At 48.8% G+C, this 21,327-nt stretch overlaps 1 pseudogene; it reads right to left on the bottom strand.

Annotated features, from left to right (window-relative positions):
- Positions 1–19,645, bottom strand: part of LOC125547865 — a 38,749-nt pseudogene extending 19,104 nt beyond the window's left edge.
- Positions 19,646–21,327: the final 1,682 nt, after the last annotated feature.

Genomic DNA, 21,327 nt, shown 5'->3' with positions numbered 1-21,327 from the left:
GAGAGCGTAGTGTTCATGTCTCACTTCCTTCGAGGGTTAGGCTTCCCGATGGATCCCTTTGTGAGGGGGCTGCTATTTTATTACGGGCTGGAATTTCATGACTTAGCCCCGGAGTCCATCCTCCACATTTCCTCATTCATCGTTGTGTGTGAAGCGTTCCTCCGTGTTACTCCTCACTTCGGATTATGGCTCAAGACTTTTGGAGTGGAGCCGAAGATGATCGAGGGACGGCACGCAGAGTGCGGAGGTGTTGTCATAAGTAAGAATGCCGATGCTCCATGGCCCGAGGGCTCCTTTCAAGAGGAACTCGGCTTGTGGCAACGAGAGTGGTTCTACATCACCGCTCCCAGGAGCGCCAAGTGGGTGGCGCCTCCTGCCTTTCGCTCGGGTCCCCCACCACGGCTAGCGTCATGGGTCAACAAAGGATTAGATTGGGGGTTATCCAAAGACGTGCCCCTGTTGCAGGGCCGCATTAGGGATCTCTTAGAAGGAGACCTCAACCTGGTCAAGGTGACGCAGGTCATGCTGATTCGCCGAATATTGCCCGGCAAACGTCGCCCCCTTCGCCTGTGGGAGTTTAATCCAGAGGGACCGCGATCTCTCCAGAACTTTATGGGCGCAACGCCCGTGGAGATGTATAGACTGTTCTTCGGATCACAAGAGATGTGTCCGGATTTAACCGAGGACACAGGTCTAAGCCGCAATCGCCCGGATACTCAAGTAAGCAACCTTGTGCCCGGACCTTCTATTCGTATAATTGTCATAAACTTGCCCCTAAAAGAGTCGTCCTTTTAAACAGGAGTGGATAGCGAAGGCAAAGCTGATCAGGTGTCCGGCTCCCCTTCCTGAAACCAGGCTGGATCCTGTGCTGGTCAGGATGCTGGAGATAATGCCTTTGGAGGGGGAGGACAAGGAAGCTATGGCCTCCTCGAAGGAGGCTGCTCCGAAGGGAGGAACCGACAATTCCTCTCCTAAGGGGAAGAAGAGAGCCGCCTCTGACGACCCGGAAACCATGGTCTCGAAACGGGGGAGAAAATCCTCGTTAGAGGGTCCAACGCCGGGGAGTTCCTCGGCCGGACTACGCCCTCGAGGGGATCAGCCCTCCAGCAAGCCGTAAGTGGAGAAAAGATTTTCCTTTTGAGGGATGAGGGAAGCCCTTGATTTATATCTGAGAAGATTAACCAAACCTTTATCTTGTAGCTCGGACCTCAGCCCTTCTTAGCAGAGCTCGTCCTCGGGGGATCTCCTTCCGGAGATGATGGAGAGTGGGACGCCTCCCCCTGCCGTGCCGCCTAGCGAGGCGGGCGACCCTGAGGTGTCGTCGCGGAGGGTTTCTCCGAATCCGGCAGGGGCGGAAGGTAACTATGCGGCCCCCTGTGGTTCTCCGTGTCCGGCCTTCGAAAGAGGTCATGGGACGAGCCCGGCACCGTCTGGTGCTCGGGCGGAGGAGCTAAAGATTTTGCTGGGGCGAGCTTCTATCTCAGAGGAGCACCGCGCATTGATGGGCACGGTGATTGGAAGGATTTCATCCGCAGAGAGCGGATTGTATGAGGCCGTCAAAAGTTTACTGACGGGTTTCGAGGTACGTTAGATAATGTACACTTTTGTCAGTTGCGCATAAGTAAGATGCGCCCTGTGTAGATAGTAGCCCCTGAGACTCTGCAAGTTGTCAAGAAATGACGGCACGCAGAGGATCATAATCCCAGGTCTAAGATGTCGCCTTTGAATGTAGGTGGCGAGGTGTTCGGAATCAAGCCGAACTGATGATGTGGCCGAACTAAAGCGGCAACTGGACGTGGCAGATGTTGACATCGCGCTTGTCAACAAGCGGCTTGATGAGGCTCAAGGTATGTAATTCTTCGGGCGGCATTAGGTAAGAGGAGCTTCATGCCAGTGTCTTACAATGTGTGTGCTTGACGCAGATGGTACGGCCGCCGTGGAGAATCTTAGGGCAGAACTTGCCCGAGCTAAGGAGCAAGCCAGAAAAAGCGATGCGGCTGCCGAGAAGGCCCGTGAAGAGCTGAGAGCCGAACAGGCTGCTCACTGCCGAAGCAAAGAAGAGATGGCCGAGATGGCCGAGAAGTTAAAGAGCGCTACAAACCATTGCAAACTTCTTGAGAAAGAAGACCGGGCGAGACAGACGGACTTAGAGAAGGCCGTTGCCGATGCCAAGGACGCTCGCTCTGCGATGAGAGCTGCGAAGGAGGAGCTGCGTCAGGCCGAACAGATTGCGGCTGGAAAGCCCTTTATGCTGCGGAGGAAGTTTTGTGATCCGAAGTTTGCTCCGTTGGACCGGATGTGGAGTGTGGAGGACACCTATCTGGATTTGGCAGCAAGTGCTGCTGATGCGATCGAACACTTTCGAGATCTAAAAGATCGCGAAGTGGAAAAGCTTTTCTGGTCACAGTTCCACAATCCAGAGCGTCCACTTGCAGTGGATGATCGTTTGGCTCAATGGGCCGAACTGAATAGGTTGTCTGGACTCGCCATGAAGTACGTCATGGGTCACTTGTGGCCGGGGAGTTCGGAGCCGAAGAGTTATTTCAGCTTGGTGCAGCAATTCCTTGACGCGGTGCCGCGTATAAATGCAATGAAGAGGTCAGCATGCATAGAGGGCGCTAGGATGGCTCTAGCCCGTGTTAAGACATACTGGGCAGAGATGGAGACCACCGTTGTTGCGTCCCGAGATTCGGACAAAAGCTGAGTACCCTCCGAGCACTATTTTCAAGAAGTTCTTGAAGGCGCTCGTGTAATAGAGACGCAGTGCCCGAAAGATGCTATGTTATGATAGCATATGTAATTATAAAGTAATATTTTGATAAACTGTAGTGGCCTTTTTTTATACTTGTGCCTCCAAGTATTGTGAACACCTTCTATGCGGCCGTTTTAAGATATATATATATATATATACAGAATCTGAAAGATGGCAGTCGTTGGCTTCAGCCCCCACGCACATAGTGCGGGGGTGCTCGCAGAAGACGTATTTTCACACTTAACCCAACGTCTTGGTCCTATAAAGGAGGTGATAGCGCAGCGGGCCAGGCAACCGGACTATAATGATTTAACACTTTCACTTAGCCATAGGAGTTTGACAGTGAGACTATTTAGGTAGCTCCTTGGTGGCAACTGCGCTCGTCCGAGTTCGGGGCGCGTATGTGCCTGACCGGGAAGCGGCCCTTCGTTAAAGCGGAGGAATCCGATAGATTCCGATAGGTCATCGAGTGGCTGACCAGTCTCACGCTACATCATGACAGTCAGTTTTCAGCTTTCTCTACTGAGGTGCTCGCCCTGGCCGAACCGGGGGCACAATCGCAGTAGTTCTCCTGGTGCTACCTTAGCCGATAGAGCGGAACGTAAGGTAGCCGAACTCAGGAGCCGGGCAACCCAACATTTAACCAAAGACATGATTCGGAGCTGATGCATATAATGCCAAAACTTGCGACGCCGAACACTCCCTAAGGTGTTCGGTCTTTTATGAGTGTGGGCGAAACAACACTCCTTATTAAAAAAGCCCCTAGTGTCCAGGTACGTGCAAAAATTCTGATGTGGCCACATGCCAAGACGCCAGCCTCCTCCTTGGTTATATCAGAAAGAAAAAACCAGGGGATGTGTAGCAACAAGAGACAGTAAAAAAGGTTTGCGCAGGGTCTTAATCTAAAAAGAATCCTTTAGGACGGGTCCCTACTGCACGTCTGCGCCTGTGTCTCCGTTGTGCCGTATCCTGAACGGGCGCCGCACGACGTTCATCTGTAAAAGAGAGGAACTGAGTTGAAAACGGGTCGTGCCGAAAAAGTTTAAAATAAGCAAAGTATAAAGTAAGATATATAAGTTTGAGCTTTATTGTCTCTTATTGTATATACGTGGAGCCCCTAGTGCGGGGGTATATGGCTTCTAGGCCTGCATCCATGATGATTTTGCACCGAACTCGTCTATCCACGTTCGTGGTCTTGAATGACCTATTTCGAAGTTTTTTGGCCGGTGAGGCCATTTTGCTGTGGGGCTGTTAAAGCGGCCGCACTGTCCTCCGCTTGGGGAGGTGCACTTTAGTGCTTCCCCTTCAAAGAGATGGTGCCTCGTGGATCGGGCATCTTAAGCGTAAGAGATGCATAGTGCGGTATTGCGTTAAAGCGAGCGAAAGCTCTGCGTCCCAGTAGTGCTTGATAGCAACTTGAGAACGGGACGATATGGAAGGTCAGCTTTTCGCGGCGGAGGTTATCGGCAGAGCCGAATGTGACTGTGAGCCGGAGAAAACCCGTACAATGAGTGTTCGGACCAGGTATTACCCCTTGAAAGGAGGTTTTGATGCGGTGGATTCTTGCTGGGTTTATCCCCATGTGCTGGATTGTATCCTGATATATCAGGTTTAGTCCACTGCCGCCGTCCATAAGGACATTTAAAAACTGGAGTCCGCCAATTATTGGATCGAGTATCAAGGCAGTCCAGCCTACATTCTTGATATTCCTAGAATAATCTAGCTGATCGAAGATGATCGGTTTTGACAACCAGTGGCAGGACCCTTTGGGGATGGGTCGTGTGGTGCGTACCTTTACGGGCGCCGCATGTTTTGTTATGTGAAGCGAGTTCACTGTTTTTACTTCTTGTGGGAAGTTCTTTTGTTTCCTGGTGCTCTGCTTTTGGGGTTCGTCCTCGTCTTCGCTTGGTGTGTCGAGCCCCTTGTGTTCGGCATTGAGTCTGCCGGATTGTTTCAAAACCCAACAGTCTCTGTGGGTATGGTTAGCAGGCTTCCCGGGAGTACTGTGTATCTGACATATCCTGTCCAGGATTTTATTTAGGTTGGATGGGTCGTCCCTGTTATCCTGGGGGGCGATTTTTCCTGATTTCGTCGTGAGCCTTTGAATCCGGCATTGACTGTCGTGCTCTTCGGATTTTTGTCCTTAGTCCAGCGACGGTCCTTGTTGCGTCGCGGTTTTCCGTTTCCATCCCTAGTTTCGGATGTACTTGGGTCGCTGGGGCTGCACCTTGCCAACCAGCTGTCCTCCCCTGCACAAAAGCGGGTCATGAGGCTTGTTAGTGCGGCCATTGTTCTTGGCTTTTCTTGGTCGAGGTGTCTGGCGAGTCATTCGTCTCGGACATTATGCCTGAAAGCTGCTAAGGCTTCAGCGTCCGGACAGTCGACTATCTGATTCTTTTTAGTGAGGAATCTATTCCAGAACTGCCGAGCTGATTCTCCGGGTTGTTGAGTTATGTGACTAAGATCGTCTGCATCCGGAGGGCGGACATAGGTCCCTTGGAAGTTTGCTCGGAAAGCATCCTCGAGCTCTTCCCAGCTTCCAATTGTGTTTTTGGGAAGGCTTTTAAGCCAATGCCGGGCTGGCCCTTTAAGCTTAAGGGGTAGATATTTAATGGCGTGGAGATCATCTCCTCTAGCCATGTGTATGTGGAGGATATAATCCTCGATCCAAACTCCAAGGTCTGTTGTTCCATCATATGCCTCTATGTTTACGGGTTTGAATCCCTCTGGGAATTCATAGTCCAGGACCTCATTGGTGAAACATAGGGGGTGTGCGGCGCCCCTGTATTTGGGTGTGCTGGATTCTGATGATGGCTTTATAGCGTTGCTTACGAGAGCTTGCTTTCTTGGCCCGTAAATGGACCTGACTGGGCCATGATGCGAATCCTTAAGAGGGTCGCATGCCGATTTAGGTGCGGCGCCGCTTGCCGCTTTACGGGGTCGTCTATCTGACCGTGTGGCTTTTTCGTTTTTTGAATGCGAGGGCTCTAGGGCCTCTTCGTCGAATTCAGGCACTAGCTTTCTTTTCGGATAGCTTTTAGTGCGGCGACTGTCGCCGTACTTATCTGTGGCATTGATTACTTTGCTCCATCTGATCCGGAGTGCATCTTCCGCTGTTTTTAGCTTCCGCTTCTGCTTTTTTAGGCTGCGTGCAGTTGCAACGAGCCTCTCATGGAGATTCTTCTGCTCCATAGGTTTATTCGGCGTGAGGTCGTCCGGAATGCCGTTTTCGCCGGAGGAGGGATGTTCGGTTTCTCTATCCGTGTTGCCCTGTTCGGACGGTTGCTCTAAGGCCTGCTCGTCGTCCATCGGCTCGTCCTGCTCTATGGCTGGGTTTTTGTTGAGGCGGGGCTTGGGTCGGCGTTTACGCCGACGCTTTGATTGTTTTTTGGGGGGTCGATCTCCTGTCCCCTCCCCTTTTTCCTTGTTGTCCCTTCCTTTAGGGGTATCCACCATGTACACATCGTGAGATGAGGTGGCTATCCAATGCCCTATGGGCGTTGGTTCGTCGGTATCTCCTGCATCGTCATCCATGCTGTCGATGTCTCCGGAGTCGAAGTTGAGCACGTCGTTTAAATTGTCGACAGTGGCTACCAAGTGGGTGGTGGGTGGGCTTTGAATTTCTTCGTCGTCCGTATCCCATCCTCGCTGACCGTAGTCCGGCCAGGGCTCTCCTGATAAAGAGAGAGACTTAAGAGAATTCGGGATGTCGCAAAAAGGCGAATGCTGAAAGATGTCTGCGGCTGTGAACTCCATCATCGGCGCCCAATCGGATTCGATTGGCAGGGGCGCGGGGGGTTCGGAGTCCAGGGTGGAGTCCGGACCCTTGGAGTCACGGGTTGTGCAGAGTGTGGGGCTAGCGTTCGGCTCGATCGCTTTTGGGATCGCAGCCCCTGAGGTGACGTCCAACCGCTCATCCTCGATTGGCGCAGTAGGCTCCGAATCAATGGTCGGAACCGGTGCGTGTGCGGCCTCCAAAGCGTTGTTCAGCGGCAGAGCTATATCATGCCCATCGAGACAGTGCGGCGCGCTTGGCTGTGGCTCGAATCCGTCGAAGATCAAGTCCCCATGGATGTCAGCCATGTAGTTTAGGTTTCCAAACCTGACCTGATGGCCAGGGGCGTAGCTTTCGATCTGCTCAAGGTGGCCAAGCGAATTGGCCCGCAGTGCGAAGCCGCTGAAGACGAAGATCTGTCCGGGGAGAAAAGTCTCGCCCTGGACCGCGTCGTTGTTGATGATCAAAGGAGCCATCGGGCCTAAAGGCGATGACATAGAGGAACTCTCAATGAAAGTACCAATGTCGGTGTCAAAACCGGCGGGTCTCGGGTAGGGGGTCCCGAACTGTGCGTCTAGGCCGGATGGTAACAGGAGACAAGGGACACGATGTTTTTTACCCAGGTTCGGGCCCTCTCGATGGAGGTAATACCCTACTCCTGCTTGATTAATATTGATGATATGGGTAGTACAAGAGTAGATCTACCACGAGATCAAGGAGGCTAAACCCTAGAAGCTAGCCTATGGTATGATTGTTGTGTATGGAGTTGATTGCCTACGGACTACAACCCTCCGGTTTATATAGACACCGGATAGGGTTAGGGTTACACAGAGTCGGTTACAATGGTAGGAGATCTTGAATATCCGCATCGCCAAGCTTGTCTTCCACGCCAAGGAAAGTCCCATCCGGACACGGGACGAAGTCTTCAATCTTGTATCTTCATAGTCCAGGAGTCCGGCTGAAGGTATAGTCCGGCTACCCGAACACCCCCTAATCCAGGACTCCATCAATGAGTTTAAAAGACAGTAGCCATATACTCCCTTCGCCCGAATTAGTCGTCTTAGCCCTACCTAGACAAATCTAAGACAACTAATTTGGGACTGAGGGAGTATTAAATAATTAAAGTTAGGGTGCAGGGAAGGCGTACCATCGGCGCGACATGTGGCAACCTTTCCGCTCAAGTTTATTCAGCTCGTACTTGTCTCCCCATGTTCCTCTTCAATTTCACAACCTCCAATACTCCATGTTGGGTCTCCATACCTTCGATTATACTGCTTCGATCAAGCACCATAAGGAAAATGGATAGAAAGGCCAGTGAACAAAGCAATGTATTAGTCAATAACACAGAGGTTGAAATGAAGTGATGGGTGCAAGCAACTGTGGCAAAGAACTTACGGATTCGATGAACTTTCCAAAATGCAGACACGGCGATAATCCACCTGGGAGAAGCAAAAGAGTGGGATGCTTGGGAAACTTCTCAATGGCGGTTTCGAGGCGGCTCACGACGCATTTGACAGTGACGTCTTCATACAGATCATAGACACCGTCGGTGTCGCCATAAATATTGATCTCAACCTTGGTGAGGGCGGAGAGGCGGTGGATGCCGAAATCAGAAGCGCCATTCAGGCACTCCATCTTGTGCACGCGGAGCTCAAGCTTGAGTTGCTCAAGACTCGGCATCGACCCTGCTTCAAACTCCAGCGAGGTCCCGCAGCAGAAGATTTCCAGGTCGAAATACTTCAAGCTTCTGAACCCGGCGACCAAGATCCTCCCATCTGTGCCGAAGTAAGTCCTCGGTTCAAGAAAATGCAAAGATGGAATTGCTCCAAGAACCGCAACATCTTCTGGTCTCACACTGAACATATAAAGGTTTAGTTCCCCGAGGTTTTCAAGCAGGCTCATCCAACCTGGAACCTTGTCAATGTAACAGTACGTGATGTGGAGCTTCCTGAGGACACACGCATCAGTAGGGCACGACGATTCAAGTGACACTGGGTAGCGGTAAGCTGGAAGGCTGGCACCGCCATAACTGTCGAGGAAATAGAGATGATGAAGATTGCATGAAGACAATAAAATTTCCAAGTAACCCTCGATAACCTCAAGATGGCTCCTTTTGGTTGTGTCATGTGACCAACCATTTGCTACTTTCAGTGTCCTCAGCTTACTTAGCTGACTGAACTCTCGCAGACACTTGCCCTGTTCATAGGACAAGACGCCAAAATTCTCCACCTCTTCTAAACTCTGCATCTGCCCAATTACGCCGTCCGGAAACCTAATCATGTGATTAACATGTAGATGTGCCAATCGTTGAAGCCTGGCAATAGTTGGTGGCAGTTCCTGGATCCTGGTACCTCTGATGTCCAGTGTTTCCAAATACCGCAGTTCTCCAATTTTTCCGGGGAGCTCGGTAATTCTAGATTGTCCGAGACGCGGGTACTTGAGATGAAGCAACTTTCCAATATTTGCAAGATGATGGTTTTCTAACTCCCAACATTCTCCCAGGTCCAACACACGAAGGGAGGGGAATGTCGACAAAGATTCTTGCATGCAGTGTCCAAATACAGTAAGTGATCGGACATGGGATAGTATCAGGCTTGTTGGTATGGTAACCTTATTGCTGTTGCGATTCTCGACACAAAGCCGACGAACCCTGTAATCTGAAGCATGTCCATGCTCCACGGAGTTTCTGTTGATGAGGTCATTGAAATAGCCCTCGCCTACTTCATAAGCACTTCGCCCTCGTTCTTCGTGGATGAATCCTTCCGCGACCCATCGACCTATCAAACGCTGTTTATCAATCCTATGATCTTCTGGGAATACACTCAAATACAACAAACATGTTCTCATACGGTGAGAAAGATCAAAATAGCTCAGAGACAATATCTTTGTCATGTTCCCAGCATTAGGACCATTTGCAAGTGCCGAGCCAATAGCTGTTAGCACCCTGTTCGAGTGAATAGCAAAAAACTACCACATTACGGGCTATCGTTCCGAAAAACTACCGCTTTTTTTAATTTTTCAAAAAACTACCACAAAAGTGGCTGGCTGTTCCAAAAAACCCAAGTGGCCGAACGGTTAAGTTTTAACTGGGGTTATGACATGTGGGGCCCGCCCGTCAGGGTTTTGTCGGCCACAGTGCTCACGACGCGCGGGTGACGACCATTAGGGCGCACGGGCCGTCCCGACCAGGTCAAACGGATCTGGCCTGCCCCCTCACTCTGTCTTCCCCCTCTCTGTCTCCCTCTCTCTCGTGCGCGCCTCCCTCTCCGATGGCGGCGGCGGCGGCGAAACTAGGCGACGACGGCCATTCAACGGGTGGAGGTGGAAGGGGGGATGTAGGCGGCGAGTTCTCAGAGGTTGATAACTGGCTGGGGAGTGGTAGCTTCGCAACCCAGGCGGCGGCGCCGCTGCCGCCGCAGCGGACACCACAGGTTGCAGCTCTGATGCAGGCTCCTACGCCACAGGCTACACCGCCGTCGCCTGATGATTGCCAGTTCTCGCTTGAGTACAGAGCAGCGAGGTCTCTTGCTAGCGCTGTGCAGGCAGATCCGGCCAACTCCCAGCACTGGGCCTCTGCATTTGGAGGGGTGGAGTAAATTTTTTTCCTCTTATGAGCTCCTTCAACAGTTTCTGCATTTCTGCTTGTTCATTTCAAACAACATAGCATAATTTAGTTAGTTTTTTGACCAAACCCTAGGTTGATGTTGTTGTGATTCATCTTAGAACATGAACATGCACTGAATAATAGTTGAGCAAACACTCTGTGGCATGTTTTGGATGCAACAGTATCACTTAGCACTGAAGGATTAGTTAGATTTAGTAGAAATGCATGGTGGATTCAGAGAAGCATTTGTTGGATTCAGATTCCTTACTATACTTTATAGTTAGTGTGCACTGAATTTTTGTAGCAAAAAACACTTAGTTAGTTGGGCTTTTCAAATAACATATTATGTAATGCAGGCTGGATGATGAAATTTGGGAGGTTAGGCTGCATTTCCAAGGCAGAGATAATATGGAAAGGAGGTTTTCTGTTTCAGACATCACATTTCTGAACTTGATAGCACTTACTGAGACTGAAGGCTATGGGTCAGATGACTACATGTACTGGGCAAAAGAACAAGGGATTGGACAGGAAGGTTTATTTCTTCTGGACAGTTAAGATGCAGTTGAAGAAATGATAGACCACTCAGATTTTACAGTGCTCAATATCATTGTTTCCAAGGCAAATGAAGATAGAGATGTTGATTGTAACAGGGCTCACAATGTTTGTGAAGAACAAATTCCAATAGGCAGTCCAGTGGAGGGTCCTGGTTTTGTGTTAAGTCTGTCACAAGATGGAGTGGTCCACCCTCTTGAAGTTAATTTGAACACACAGCAAAGTTGTAACTTCAACATTTCAGAAGCTAATGGTGGAGATGATGATGGACAGGCTGCTGGTCAAGAGGATGATGATATTGACAAATCATCCTCAGACTTTGAGATTGATAGGGGTGACTATAGAGGGATAAAGATGTCTTACAAGGCTTGGAAGAGAGGTGAAGAAAATATTGGAAATGAAGAAGAAAGAGATGTTGTAGAAGACAGACCACAGTTTGAAGGTGACAGTGATGTTTCAGAGTTTTGGCAGGAGGAGAAAGAGGCTGACAGTGGAGAGGAAATAGTTGTGCAAAAATGCAGGCCTGAGAAACTCAAGCCTGTGAGAAGAGCAGCAGCAAATCCAGGTCCAACTTCCAGAGCTCACAGTCAGCCAGAGATCCCAAAGTTTCAAGATTTTGTACCTGAAGCTGATGAGTATTGCTTCCCTGGTGATGTGGGCATTTCTGACTCAGATGGGGAGACTCCAAGACTACCTTCTGGAAGGAAGAGAAGATTGAAGAAGAAGAAAGAGAGGAAATGGTATGACCCAAAGGTACCGGATGCACATGAGAAGTTGTGCAAGGACCTTTGCTTCACCAATGTGTATGAGTTTAGAAAGGAATTGAGAAATTTTCATGTTAGGGCTTTGAGAAACTTTCGGTACCATAGGAATGAACCATCAAGGGTTATTGTTTGGTGCCCAGAGAGGAAGAATGAATGTGAATTTTTCATGACTGCATCCAAAGTAGCCCATGAAGATACATTCACAATCAAGAAGTGCCACATGGATCATAGTTGTGGAGCTTGTGGAGAGAGTACAAAGGTTACTGCTGAATGGGTTGCAGAAGCTGTGGAGGACACAGTTAGATCAAATGTAAAGGCTGATGTAGAGACAGTTCTCAAATATACTAAGAAGTTTGGGGTGCATGTACCTAGGAGTTTGGCATATAGGGCAAGACTGATAGTTGTTGATGTTGTGCAAGGTAATCATAGAAAGCAGTATCTGAGGTTAAGGGACTACCTACAATGTGTGCTTGACACAAACCCTGGAAGCAGGTGCATAGTGACAATTTTTGAGGATCCTTTGAACCCAGCCCCCACACCAAGGTTCAAGTACATGTTCTATTGCCTCCAGGCATCAAAAGATGGATTTCTTGCTGGTTGTAGGCCTTTCATAGGTACAAATCAGTGATTTAATCATGTTAGAAATGTAATCAAGTTATTCAATTTTGCCCTAACTATCTCTGTTTATGTAGGACTTGATGGTTGCTTCATCAAGTTATCCACAGGCCAGCAGATATTGGCAGCAACTGGGAGAGATGGGAACAACAATGTGTTCCCAATTGCTTTTGGGGTGGTTGACAAAGAGGATGGGCCTATCTGGACCTGGTTTTTAAACCAACTTAGAGTCTGCATTGGCACCAGCAACCAGTTTGGGAACTACACCATCATGTCTGACAGGTAGAAGGTATTTTCTCTGACTCTGTATTATTCTTATGCACATAGCAATGCTGCTATAGTTATCTCATTACTACCTTATGTAATCAAACAACAGGGCCTTCTTAAACAAATTAATGAAGTATTTCCTCAATCCCCACAAAGATATTGCCTAAGACACATATATGCCAACTTCCAGTCAGCTGGCTTTAGAGCAGAAGAACTTAAGAAATGGGTTGACAAAGCTAGCTATTCCTTCACTGAACATGGTCACAAAGAAGGAATGGCAGGTTTGAAAGCAGCATGTGAACCAGCCTACATGTGGTTGAATGGCATCCCTAAGGAGTGTTGGGCTAGATATGCAATGGATCATGTGTGCAAGACTGACTTGGTAGTGAACAACCTTAGTGAGGTTTTCAACAAAATGATTCTAGATGTTAGGTCAAAACCAATTAAGACCATGTTTGAAGGGTTGAGGACCAAACTAATGGTTAAGTGCCAGGGCATCAGAGAGAAAACAGAGAGCTGTATGTGGGAAATAACCCCACATTACATGGAGAAGCTTGAGGAGAGCAAGAAGTGGGCTAAATACTGTGAAGCAAACATGGCTGGTCCCAATATCTGGCAAGTAACTAGTGGAGAGAACACATATTGTGTGAACCTTGATGTAGGGAGCTGCTCTTGCAGGAGGTGGGACATGACTGGATCACCTTGCCACCATGCAATATCTGCAATGCAGAAGATAAAAGTTCACCCAGAAGATTATGTGCATCCATTCTTTAAGAAGCCAATGTATAAGGCTGCATACCAGCACATCATCTACCCTGTCCCTGGCCCTGAATTTTGGCCCAACACCAACACACCAGACATAGAACCACCAATTTTTAGGGAGAAGAAAGGCAAGAAGCAGACAGCTAGGAGAAAGGGTGAATTTGAGGTGCCAGCTCCAAAGGATACATCAAGGATGGGCACAATAACATGCAGTAACTGTGGTCTGCAAGGCCACAGGTGGACAATGTGTGGAGACAGACTTAAGGCCAAGTTTATGACAAGGAAAAACAACCACCAGGTAACTAAGCCAGTTCAACAAGGAAAATCTGCTACTTGTTTTTAATGCATACATCTTGTGAGCTACAACTTATTTTTAATTGTAGGAAAATAGGGCATCCTACCCAGCAACTTCAGCACCAACTAGGCCACCTCCAGCTAAGGCCACATCATCAGGTCCAGCTCCAGCTTCAGGTCCTGCTCCAGCTTTAGGACCACTTAGGGGCAGGAAACCAGCAATAGCTTCAACAAGGGCAACCACATCTGCTACAACAAGGGCAACCACATCTACTGTAGTTTCAACAGGTGGATCAAGAAAGAGAAAGAACCCACCACCTGCTTCAGCACCAGCCAACAACACCAGGTCAAGTGCATCATCTCCAGCAAAGAACACCAGGTCAAGTGCAAGAGGTTTCAATGCTCTAAGGGCAGCATCAACATCAGGTCAAGCTGATGTTGGTTCTAAGAGGAAGAGGAAGGCCCCAAGCAAACTTGCTTTGTATTTCACAGCCAGTGGCAACCATTGAATGTGTTGCAATCAACTATGCTTTATGCCTTGAACTCTGCTTGTTAGGCATGCTTGCTATCTGTGTTATTTGCAGTGAACTCTGTTTTCATTTGAACAATTAAGTTATGTGGTCTATGTATGAACTGCTTGGAACAATTAAGTTATATGGTCTGTGTTTGAACTGCTTGGAACAATTAAGTTATCTGCTATCAAGCTCTATTTTGATTTGATATGTCCTAGGTTATGAATTGTTTCATATGAAATTATTTCGTATGCTGAGCATTGTTATGTAGATCAAGTGATTTATTCTGTTGATAATTGATTGATATGATTAGGTCAATTTGGTCACTTTGGGGGGCAACTTGTCGACCAATCCCAACAGTGGCTAGTTGTCGACCAACCCCAAAGTGGCCACATTTGGCCACTTTGGGGTGGAACTTGTCGACCAACCCTAAAGCCACCCAAATTTGGCCACTTTGGGTGGCTACTTGTCAACCAACCCCAAATTGGCTATCTAGGACCAAAACCTAACATATCAAAGCTAAAACATCAAGATTTGCCCATCTAGGCACCAAACCATAAGAGATCAAACCTAAAACAACAAGATATGGCCATCTGACCAAACCATAACATATCTAACTTAAAACATCAAGATCACCAGATCAATTCATTCATACATACAAATATAGATAAAAGATTCACTCATAAATTGCATCATAGACAGATTGATTCATCACATAGATAGATCATTCAACATTATTCTTTCACCAGCTTCATACATTGCATTGCATCATAGACAACTTGATTCATCACATACATAGCTCATTCAAAATTGTTCTTACACCAACTTCAAACATCACATAGATAGAAAGACAGATCTAGGAACACAGAAACATAACAGCAGCATCATGGGTACAGAATCCTAGTCCACCTCTGCCTAGTGACCTGAAAGGGATGCAAATTTGCCCTTCTCCTTGCCTAGTAGATGATATCATCATCACTAGGGTTGGAACCAGGGGGAATGCCTCCAGGAACTGCTCTATGTCCTTGCGGTTGCGTGCTGCAAGGATCATCTCAGCAAGTTGCCTTCTCGCCCTCCTCCTTGCATCTTTGCGCCTGGCTTGCCTGGGCACCTCTTCTTCTCCATCTATGACCTCTCCAGGATCCATCTCTCCCTTGGATTCTAGGGTTTCTTTGGCGGCTGGGGGGTTGAGAAGGGTGGGGATGGGGGGATTGACTGCGATTTCACTCAAGGGGTGGGCTTTATAGACTACTAATGGTTGGTGGTAGGTAGGTGTAGTAATAAAACAGCCCAGTCTAGGCCCACAATGTGTACATAATGGTTTTAGGCCCAAAAATATACTAGTTCAACATTGCTACTTTCAGGAAAACAACCTAAAGAAATAAAACAGTTCTTCACTGCATTACTTAAGATAGATAGATTCTTAGCAGTACAATAACATAAGCCAGACTTAGCAAAGGTTCTCCACCACTCTAGTTACCATAACTTAAACAGTTCATATAGGACTGCACAAAATATACTCCTACCATCATCTTGCAAGGCCTGTTATATGTGTAGGCCACCTTACTTACTTAACCACCATTGTCCAAATCTTCAAGCCTCCAGTATGGCCTTGATTTTCTCAAGCTTTTCCTTGCTCCCATGGCCAGCATTCAGCAGATCAGCAACTACTTTCTCAAGCTCTGTCTTCTCTTGTGCAAGAAGATCCCTGTCCACCTTTATCTCTTTCATTGTCTTCCTGGTGTTGTGAATTATGTCTGCCTGGGCCTGAAGGATACACCTCTGTTCTTTTGCTAGCCTTAGCTTCTCCATCTTCATCTCCAGCTCTAGCTCTTCCTTCTGCTTCTCAAATTTCTCAGCATCCATTGCTTTTTGGTAGTCAATCTTGCCAACACCATCCTGCCAGTCAAACATCTTGCTAACATCATCAACCATTTTATGATACTCAGTGCAGAGCAGATCATAGTCCTTCTTCAACTTGGCAACCTCATCCTCATATGCATGCTTGTCTTGAATCCTTCCAAGGTTTTGCTCATGGAACATTTCCCACAACTTGATGAGGCAGTTCTTAAGTACATCAGGCCAGGCAGGATCAACCCACTGAACTACACCACAATTCACACCTCCCTGTAGTTTGATCAGAGAACACATACTTCAGAAAATGCATAAATTCAGTTCTAACTTCAATTCAAAAAGAGGATTGGTACACAAGGAGGACATGTAACCATAAATTCAGTACTAAATTCAGTTCAAACAGAGTTAATGTACAAATTCAGTAACCACTGGGCATAACTGAATCCACTAGGCATAACTGAATCCACCCAGCATACTCAATTACTCACCTGAATAGGGCATCCATAGAACCTCCTCCCGGTGTTAGCACCTTCAAAAGCAACACACTTCCTAGGCTTCATATCATGCAGAGTACACTTGGCAACTTCCTCCATGGGAGCACCACACCAGAATGGCTCAGGGATGGTGTCAGGTGTGTCCTACATGCAGTAAAAGGTAGATCAGAACCAATGCATCAACTAGTTCAACTTGAGTCAAGCTTTGCCTTGCTCAAGGTCAGATCAGACATCACAGAGCCATCCATACCCTAGATCAAAACTAATAGATAACCAAACCAAACGAATCCATCCATACCCTAGATCAAAACTAATAGATAGCCAAACCAAACGAATCCATCCATACAAATATACAGCTCATCAACCCTCATTCCCAAATCGATTCAACCCTAATCCTAACCCTAGATAATGACAGAGAGGAGGAGGATGAGGCTTACAAAGTACTCCATGTCCATCAGGTTGCCCCCCATGCTGTCGTCGGAGCTCTCATCCCCATCATTCCAAGAAGGCATCCTGGCCGGCGACGAGGAACTGAGGTGGTCGGCGACAATGGAGAGCTCGGCCAGGGGAAACAGAGCGAGGGGGGAGTGAGAGTGAGGGGGAAGAGTGAGAGTGAGTGAGCACGAGAGAGACAGAGTGAGGGGGCGGCCGTTTTGACTTGGTCGGGACGGCCCATGCGCCCTAACGGCCGTCACCCGCGCGCCGTGAGCACTGTGGCCGACAAAACCCTGACGGGCGGGCCCCACATGTCATAACCCCAGTTAAAACTTAACAGTTCGGCCACTTGGGTTTTTTGGAACAGCCAGCCACTTTTGTGGTAGTTTTTTGAAAATTTTAAAAAAGCGGTAGTTTTTCGGAACGATAGCCCGTAATGTGGTAGTTTTTTGCTATTCACTCCACCCTGTTCCATTCATCGTTTGCATGCTTGTCAGCTAACAAGCTGGAGAAGGTAATAATCGCCAATGAAAGTCCACCACATTTTGCCAATATCTGGCTAGAAACTTCTTCCAGGTGAGGGTAGCACAGTTCTTCTGAACCAAATGATCTTTTAAAAAATAGCCGTCTGGAGTCGGAAGAATTAAGGGACTCCATTTGATAAACATAACTGCTATCGCCTGAGCAATATGATGCGATGGCAACGTTACGCGTTGTGGTGATGATTCTGCTACCGCACTTATTTGTTGAACAGAGCAAGCCTGATAGCTTTCCATGCTTCGACGTCCCATACATCATCCATTACAACCAAGTACCTGTTACATGTTTTAACAGAGAGTTGCCTATTATTGCTTTGAACTTTTCATTCAACCCTAAAAATATGCTTCAAACTTATTTTGCACAGAATTGAAGACATATGACCATCTTTATTTCTTGAAGTGTACGAATATTCGTTACTATGTGCATTACCAAAATGTTAAAAAGACCAACTCAAAAAAATGTTAAAAAGAAATCATGATATGAGTGGGTTACCGGGTTTACCTTTTATCTTCGGAAATGTTAACGCCCACACATGTGGGCGTTTGCATCTCGCCCACACGCGTGGATCCGCGTCCGTTCGTGAGCGCACGAATTTTGGCATGTTTCTAGTGCCACGTAGGACTGGCCTGGTGTGTGGGCGTTCAGCTGGTCGCCCACACGGCCGTTTCACCACACAGGAGGGGCTGGTGTGTGGGCGTTCAGCAGTTCGCCCACACGCCACTTTGCACGCACACACAAGGGCTAGTGTGTGGGCATTTGGCATCTTGCCCACACGCCCTTCTCCTCTCCCACACCCAAGCTGCTAGTTGCCATGTGTTTTTGCACTGCACATGGCAACTGCCCCTAGTGTGCTTTTATAAGCAGGTGGCAACTCTCTTTTTTTACCCGAGTTTGCCATGTGTTTTGCAGGGTACACGGCAACTGCCTAGTGTGCACGTAAGCAGATGGCAACTCTCTTTTACCGAGTTGCCATATGTTTTTGCATGGTACATGGCAACTGCCCTAACGTGCATGTACATGGCAACTGCCCTAACGTGCACGTAAGCAGATGGCAACTCTTCCTTTTTACATGGCAACTGCCCTAGCATGCTTGTGAGCACATGGCAACTCTCTCAACTGCCTAGTGTTAGTATGTGGCAACTCCTAAAGTTATGAAATCATGGGAACTACATTAGATCAGACCATACATGGCAACTGCAGTTGAGCAACCATGGCAACTGCAGTTGTCCGACATGGCAACCGTAGTTCAGCGACATGGCAACTGCAATTAAACGAACATGGACGAGGGTCTGGACCATGGCAACTGCGGGCGCGCGTCACGCGTGGCGTGCGGGACCAGAAGGTACGAGGCCTGACATACGGACGTGTTGGCGTTATCAACTTCGCCCACACGCACGCGTGTGAGAGGGATCGGAAGGGGGAAAAACGTATGGGCGCTAATTGTTTTGCCCACACGTAGGTGTGTGGGCTGTTCTTCTTATACACCACACAAAATATGTGGGCGGACTCTCTAACACTCACACGTGTGGCACTTATCGGCGTCCTTTATCTTTGAGGTGGTCTCTTATCCTGTCGATGAGTTGCCGTTCCTCATCCAATGCACCACCGCTGATCCCAAACTCGGTGAGCATTTGCCGTAAAATCTTCTGCATGTTTGGATTCCGAGACACCGACACAAAAGCTGTGCACTGAAATTGGCCTTTTAGCTGACAGTACACTTGGTTTGCAAGAGTGGTCTTGCCAAGGCCTCCGGAACCCACAATCGGCAACACCTTGAGGTCATCATGCTCCTTCTCCTTGCAGAACCAGCCAAGGATATGCTCCTTGGGGCCATCGATGCCCACAAGCCTAGCCGCATCCTCGTACAGCGCCGGCAGCCGAGGGTCGACGGCAGAAGAAGCGCCAGAACTCTGGGCCGGCTCAAGAAAGTCATACCTCCTGCGCCTCTCGCTCGCCTCGATGGTGCGGATCTTGAGCTGCTCTATCTCGTCGGCGATCTCGCGGCGGGCCTTGAGCTTCCTCAGCTTGCTGAAGAACCCCTTGAGGCATGTCCGCAGCTCCTCGCCGCCCGCAGCTCCTCGCCGCGGTCCACGAAGTCGTCGATGCAATCCTCTATGTCGTAGGAGAGCTCGCGCACCTTGTCCCGCCATTCCCTCTTGAGAGGGTCGAGCTGCTCCGCGTCGGCGAGCGTCTCCAGCACGGCGTTCATGCTGCTCAGCTCGTCCCTCAGGAAAGTTATCTGACGGCGCACGCCTTTGAGCCTGGAGTACTCGTCCTCCAGCAGCTTGGAGAGCTTGCACAGGAGGGCGTTCATCACCCCTGTGGAGGCATCCACAGCCACCATAGCTCCCTCTTTCTCTCGAGATTATCTGCGAGCTGGACAAGCGTGGCTAGCTGCCGAATTGAGAGGATGTGGTGTGAGTTGAGCAACTAGGTGGCATCCCATTTAGCAAGAGATGGAAAGATATGACATTACGGTCCGGGCACTGTCATTTTCTTTGGACGCATTCAAGAATTCTAGGTGCCCCGCCTCAATTTTCAAACGGATCTGGGGAAATGGGGAAACTTCTCCCTTGCAAGTTTCCAACTAGTCATGCATTGACAGGAGGAGATGGGATGTGACACTGATGGCCACATGGGGATGTAGCACCTTATGGGTATCCTATGGAGCAATGCCATGTGAACGTGGTGGTTTCACGATTATTATCAGCACGGCGTCGGCAGAAAGCACACACGGCTGACACCTCTTCTGAAGCTAATACATACTGGTACATGTAACAAGATAAGCAGGCAGGCTCACCGGGACCAACAGAAGGGGCCGGTGGTCGGCCGGAGTCGGAGAAGACGCTTGAACCTCCTCCGTAGATTTCGAAGTAACCTCCCCGTATGCACCAGCGATAGGAGGGGAGCTCAGAACTCAGAAGGGGGCTAGGTCGTCCTTGCGAGCCGGGCAGCGGCCTACAAAGCAAGGCAAGGGATGCAGGTGGTGAGTTAGCTAGGAAGGAATGGCGGGTGGTCAAATCAGGACTAAAACCAGTGAGTTGCCCGAGGGCGACGGCCGCCGTCGCCGCCGCCGAGCCTCCAAGGAGAGGAGAGGAGGTCGCCGTCACCGGGGTGGGAGCCTCCATGGTGGTGGAGTGACAGTGGGCCCGGGATTTTGTGGAAGTATCGGTCCAGCCCACCGGCCCGTGGCACGGTTCAGGCCACATGCGAAAGTCATGCCCACATGGAGAAAATTCTAGTTCTAAAAAAACATGGAGAAAATTCTGAATTTCTTAATAAAATAATGTAGACATTTTTTTAATATTTGAACCTTTTTTAGAAGGATGCTGCTACGCGTCTACCGGCTGATGTTTAGATTTTATCCATCGTCTCGACGACCGTTGGATACCCGAATTGATAGCCGTCCGATCCGGTGTCCGCGCCCCGTATGCCCACTCGTTATTTCCCGTAACAAACACTCTGTTGCAGAAACAAGACAGTCTTGACCCGATCCCGACTGAGTTGCGCCCCCGCGTGGTGCCGCCGCCAACCCATCGCAAAATCAGCCTGCCGCCGGCATGTAGGAGCTACTCCAGTTACGAAACCTCCTCTTCTCTAATTTCCCGCAACAAGAGCTTTGTTGCGAAACTTTCTCATCTCTAATTCTGCAACAAAAGCTTTGTTGCGAAAACTCCTTTTCTCTATTTTTCTGCAACAAGTCCCATGTTGCAAAAACTCTTATTCTCTAATTTTCCGCAACAAGACCCTTGTTGTAAAAATTGAAAAGACATCTCACGCCGCGCCTAATTTTCTGTAACAAGACCCTTGCTACAAGAATTGCAACAACATCTCCGGCCACGTCACACAGTCTTCGATGTCACCGTTCCGCAACAACGTTGTTGTTGCAGAAACTTGGAGTGTGCGTGGACATAAGGCGTTGTGATGTGGCTGTGTCTAGTGTTGGTGGTGCCAGGACGGTGGTCGCCCAGAAATGCGGGGGGGATGGGAGGGGGGTCTCCGATCCATACCTGCTGGAGTCGACGTCGGCCACCGCCGAACCCGTCTTCGTCGCCACCATGCTGGATATGCCCCGGTCGCCGAACACCGCCACCCCCGCCGCCCTCC

Source organism: Triticum urartu, chromosome 3 (assembly GCF_003073215.2).
Source record: "Triticum urartu cultivar G1812 chromosome 3, Tu2.1, whole genome shotgun sequence".
NCBI classification, from domain to species: Eukaryota; Viridiplantae; Streptophyta; class Magnoliopsida; order Poales; family Poaceae; genus Triticum; species Triticum urartu.
Note: the sequence above shows the minus strand (reverse complement) of the source record. Positions and strands in the feature narration are given on the sequence as shown.